The sequence below is a fragment of the Ambystoma mexicanum genome, chromosome 7q, assembly GCF_040938575.1.
Source record: "Ambystoma mexicanum isolate Mex_15411 chromosome 7q, UKY_AmexF1_1, whole genome shotgun sequence".
NCBI lineage: Eukaryota > Metazoa > Chordata > Amphibia > Caudata > Ambystomatidae > Ambystoma > Ambystoma mexicanum.
The window spans coordinates 784,772,867-784,778,866 of record NC_090941.1 but is presented as its reverse complement, the minus strand read 5'-3'; the positions used below and the strand labels follow the sequence as shown (position 1 = coordinate 784,778,866).

Here is a 6,000-nt window from a genome sequence, read left to right as displayed (position 1 = left end):
AAGGTGGAGGCAGTGACCAAGCAGAAGGCAGCAAGAAAGAAGATAGAAGTCCTAGCCAAAGAGAAAGTAAAGAAGGGAGTGACTGAAGCTCTAGCCAATGAAAGGGCAGACAGAGAAAACTGAAGTGACAGCTTAGGACAAAGACTGAAAGGAAAGTCCAAGTCTCTGATCCAGGGCCAGGCACACACAGATCAGGCCAATGTCCAGACCAAGGAAAGATCAGACTGGGGCACTGATTAAGGAGGGGGCAGAGAAAGCAAGGAAACTCGACCCATTCATCCAAGAGAAAGGGACAATGGAGGCTCTGACCAAGGAAAAGGAGCGATTAGCAAGACGGGTCACATGTGGACTAACCGAGGGGAAAGATAAAGATGACATGTCACCTGGAGATGGATCCAGAAGACACAGACAAGCCAGGTGAGTGCCCTGGTTCTGAACACTTCTAATTTGACATTCCTTGTTGCAATGCCTTGTTACACGTGTCCTGTTGCTGTCACATTTATCATGCTAATTGTTATCTTTTTTCAGTGACTGCAAGCTCAAGTGTACTTTTTTCACAATAGGGGCTTCAAATATTGTTCTTTTGCGCTTTGCAAGGTATGGATTTCAGGCAAGCTATTTTACTGTACTTGGAATGCAGAATGCACCTGGATATTTCAAACGGCTGTGCTCGTATCAAGGCTGCGCCAAGTGATCGTGCTTCAAAGTGTGACCTTCGCGCAGAACCGGAGACGGGGAACTGCTGCTAACCACACTTTAGTCACTGCAGAAGACAGACGAGGGAGAGTTTAGGAGGAATATATTAAAGTGCAGAAACCGACAGAGCATGCCCACAAAACATTGCAGCTTAAAAGTTGGCGTCAGATAAATTAACCATACTGTGCAAAGAAGTCATCGGAGTTACTAGGCTGCAGCTGCTTCAAAAAAAGAGGGAACTCGCTTTAAAATATGGTTAAACTATCCTTCCGATACTGGTTCTGCTAAGAAGATAAAAGCTTGCAAGAACCGGTAGCAGCAGTTTATTCAGCAGCTCTATTTAAGTTGTGCTAATGGACCAGAATGGACATAATTGCAGCAAATACAGAATTACCCACCTGAGCCACTGGAAGCATCAAGCAGGGGAGGTGTTTTGGAGGAATATGCAAACCTTAGACCAATTAAATACTTATCTTATTAGGGGCTGTAAAACAAAAAAATGCTTTTGGTTGACCACTATTTCAAAATAAACAGCAAAGTGCTTTGGTCAAACAAAGGTGGACCACACTAGTTAAAGAAGACACTCAGATAAATGATTACCTTTTATGGGTTGCACCAGTTCCTCTAGTCTATCCTACCCTGCCCAAATCAATCCCTCATGTTTTAAATGACATCTTAAGTGCTGCATTTTACCAATCGCATTTTATTACTTTTCTGTGTTGGCTGTCCTTCTCCTGTAATGTTCGGACGGAACAGTATTCGTTTTGTTAAGTGTTGAAGCCCTCGGTGTGAGGGAACATTTCACTGTACATAGATTCTGCTGACCAGTAATAAGGATTTATGTTCTGCAAGACAGTATTTTACCTATAGCAGTTTATCAGTTACCAGGCAACCTATTACATAACCAGATGAAAGTAATGCTAAACTGAGAGCATTGATGACGAGGCTCAAACCCAGCACCCTTTGCTGCCCCCTCCTCTGGCCAAGTATTGAAACTTCTTTTCCATTAATGCTCTGGCTATGAGGCAAGCCCATGAACATATGTGCCTGACAACAAGGCGTCCCGTTCATCAAACATGTGCAGACATAAGAACCTTTGTAGAATGATCATGAGACATCTATTGGCAGAAATCCCACATGACTGCATAAGCTGTATAGCAGGGAGATTTTGGAGTCACAATAGTTTTGGTATGTGTTAACGATGAAGCTATTTTGGACAAAAAAGTAATCTATCCAAATTTCCACTCGAGTACAATATGTTGTATTGCTGTTCTGCATTGTCATTACCTTCGTTTTAATTGTAAATCTGCATGTTTTGGAGGTGCAGTTATAAGGACGTGTCTGCACAAGAGCCAGCAATGATGTGTCATGCCTGTATTCTGATTACCTGTCTCTAAAGTGGATGAGGAGCTTCTCCCTTTACACGGCAGGCGGGAAGGTGCTTGAGCAAATAGAAGAGAACATTGTGTGACCTGACACTGTTTCTCAGCATCCACTTTTGTATGTTTATACTGCGTTAGTGCTGGCGATTTGCGCGCAACCTTCCATTACATTAAGTTCACTTTTATCCAACAAAGAGCTATAAAGTCCACATCCTGTGATTGCTATTTATTGTGTTTGTGATTCACAGCCAGCACGTGTTTCGACAACTTGTCGTCTTCAAGGCTGTTATATCATTACGTCAGGGTTTGTGAAATTATAACTAAAACATCATTATGATACCAATGAACAATCCAATTAATAAATAGCATGACTAAGCAATTGGCACATGTCATCCGGTCCCAGCGTTAGTTGTCCATTGTCCAAAAGTTGTTTGCTGTATTGTCTGTTTGAGAGTGCTGCAAAGACTTAACTCCACGACACATACTGGCGCGGGATTACGAAAAGGCGTGTAGGTAAGAATTGAATCACATGCATGGACTGTGATGGTGGCCTTAAAAGGATAATATTCAGCTAGTTGTGTGATAATAAGCCCAACATCCAATTGTGTTACATTGCAGCACTCTCAAACAGACAATATTACAAACAACATCTGGACAATGGCCAACTAACGCTGGGACCATATGGCATTCTATTGAACACTTTTGGAAACCAGTAGGGGTACGTGGTCCACAAATAAGTATAATGTATTCATTTGATTGTAATATCAGTCATCGTTAAAGAAGAGGGAATGAAGCCTTAAACGCATAGCCATATCTCTCTACAGGTACCTATACCCGGATATAGCTGGTAAGGTATCTCAACTGGTGTACTCACACATTCATGTGACATTCAGGATAAGGGTGCTCCCAGTTAGTGAAAGACAATATTAAGATAATTTAAAAAATGATAGATTATTTACGTACTAATTATTGGGAACAATTCGGGAGAAATGGGATTACATCATAGACAATAACACCTGGCACTGGCAATATGGGGCACCACGCACACATCTGGCTAATGACGGTCTCAATATGTTTACTGTTAAGAAAGATGTAATGTCCAATACTAATCAAACAATATCGTGCTATGCCATTACTACCGGCCTGACTATGGTATGTATAACTAATCCTTGAAACAAATTATGTTTTTTGTATATGACACCTGCCAATTGCTTATTCATACTATTTATTATTTGGATTGTTCATTGGTATCATAATGATATTTTATTTATAATTTCACAATCATTGATGTAATGATGTAACAGCCTTGAATCGAAACAAGTGTCAGCTGTGAATCACAAATAGAATAAATAGCAATTGTAATATGTGGACTTTATAACTCTTTGTTGGGTAGAAGGTTGAGCGCAAATCACCAGCACTAAGTCAGTATATACGGTTCTTATAAAGCGCGGTTAAGGGGGATCCCTCCCAGTGCTGATGTTGCAGCCGCCCTACTAGACATATTTAGAGTTGGAGCGCACCCAATCTACGGCTGTACCCCAACCCAATCCCACACATTTGTATGTCCCTCAATTTTGCCTGGCAAGGTCTCTCGATGTCCTGAATTCCCCCAAACAGTAGCATGCACAAACACCTGTCCTCAGTGCTGCCCTAATGGACTGGGTCAGCCGTACCCTCATTCAGGAACACCTTGTTTGGGTCCTAAGTGTAAGGCCTTCGCTCTCTGTATTTTCTTGGTGTAGATTCAACATGTCCAGGCTCACCATGACACTCTGGAAGGCTCAAAGGTCTGACCAATGATCAGCCAAAGCCAAACTTTGTGTCCTTAAGTACTTTGCCCAGAAGCACAAGCTTATGGTTTTGTTAAGTATATACAAAAATGTCCTTGTGGTACCCATGACATTACTGAGGAAACCAAAATAATATGACGTTGTTTTTTCTAATTTTTAAGGGAGCTTTTGCAAACTTGGCCAATTCGGATTTCTGACATGCAACCCCTCTCAACTTTTGTTGGAGACTTTGGGTAGTAAGTAGCAGGGGTTTGCCTTCTGTGTTTTCTTTGGGATGGCAGTAGCATGTCCAGGGTCCCCATGCAGTGAGTAAATTCCAGACATACCCGCTGTTGTGGCGATCACCTCTCTCCAGCTATTTCTATTTTCGGTCCTGCACCCCATAGAATATGGTTGAGTCCCACGATAAATGTGGTTCCATTTGAACACATAGTTTCTCCACCTTTTCCTTCTCACGCCTTCCTGTGTATCTTATCTAGCCTCCACCCTGATCCTGACTGACTTTGCTCCTCCCTACCACTTCTGAATGTTCTATCATATTCCTCCATGGACTCTCCGAAAGGCAAAGTGCTTAGACATACTAATTATGGCAGGAGACACTATACAAATGCAACATAACAAAACATAACATAAGTTAAGACAACGTGGCGGCTTGCAGATCAAGGAACTGCTGAAGAACCTTGACAGTGCTACCGTAGCCATAGTATTCCCACTTTGACGTGCTGCTTCCATTTATCTGATGTAGAATTAAGTGCTTTATGTACCTCTGATCTTCTTTTCAGGAGGGAGGAAATCCAGCACGCGGCTTCAGAATTTCAGAGATTTTGCCAAAGAGGCCTATTGTTGTGTTATGTTAAAGTTACTATCCTAAAAACAGTGTTTTGAATTCATAAATCGCTCACTCTCCAAAGGTGTTTCTAACTTTACAGGTGCACAAATGATTTCTCCACACCTGGGTGAGCTCAACCTGCCAACTACACTGCACCTGGAGCATGCAAGTGCATGTATGGATTTAAAGAGCGATTTGAGTGCTCCGGAGAAAATTGCTCCTTCATGCATCTAATCTTGCCACGCCGGCCCTACCTCAACATTCCAATATGACAGACCAGACAGAAAAGATATTGAAATGAGTGTCAAGTCTGCAACAAATTGAGGCTTCAATTGTCTATTTCTATTTTCTTGCAGCATAATTCTGTAATTGTAAACTATATATGGTGTCCAGTGATATTAACGAAATGGAAATAAATGAAATCTTACCAAAAAAATAACAAAAAATATATATATAGGGGTTGGGGGTAAAGGGTTAAAAGGTGTGGTGGTGGTTCAGGATGGGGTGACAAACATGGGGAAACAGAGGGTATGTGGGGATTAACCCCCTATTTAACAAAAATCTCTCTGTTAGTTAAAATTAATTTCGGTAACATCACATGGAACCACTATGATGTGCGCACAGTTGGTGACGACATCTCGCACAATCTACATCATTATGTTTTAGTGAAAGTGGTTGAATGCACACCACATATCAGACTCTAAGGGAAGGAGGACTAACTCTTTTTAAACGTCACAAATACTAGTATAGACATATACTCAATTGTATTTTATTGTAAGGGAGCACCAAAAATGTGCAGTGATTGTGTTCCTTTCAGAAATAAGTAATCATTCCTAATGTGAAACTCACAATAAAATACAAACTATTCATGGTAAAGAACATGCACATGGCCCAAGACTGCTCTCTGTAGGACATTCAATGCTGCCAGCGATCATCAGTTTATTGAGCTGCACAACCTGTAGTGATTACTTGCTGACTTGACATTAAGAGTCCTCTGACAGGCATACACATTTCTATTACGGTCTTATTTAAGCAAAGAAGGAATAGATAATGTAGCTTTCACGCTGCCCGGGTGAACATGGGATTTAACGGCCTGCCAGCCCGAGCTTTGTAGGCCCAAATGGCCTCAGCTCAGGCTGCGGGACGTTAAATCCCATGTCCACCTTGTCACCACGACATGAAAACTATTTGCACCCAGGGCTTTACCGGGGTGCGAAGAGTTTTCATTTTTTTTCCTTCTGACGGAGATGAGCTCTGCGCGGGCCCATGTCCCGTCGGAACGGAAAAAAAATGACAAAAAATT

The 6,000-nt window shown here is 41.7% G+C and overlaps 1 long non-coding RNA gene across 1 annotated transcript in view; it reads right to left on the bottom strand.

The window, feature by feature from the left end:
* Positions 1-653: 653 nt before the first annotated feature.
* Positions 654-6,000, bottom strand: part of LOC138528495 (uncharacterized) — a 463,062-nt gene continuing 457,715 nt past the window's right edge. The window contains exon 3 of the long non-coding RNA XR_011284158.1: positions 654-763. This is a non-coding gene — a long non-coding RNA (uncharacterized lncRNA). The remainder of the gene's footprint in view (positions 764-6,000) is intronic.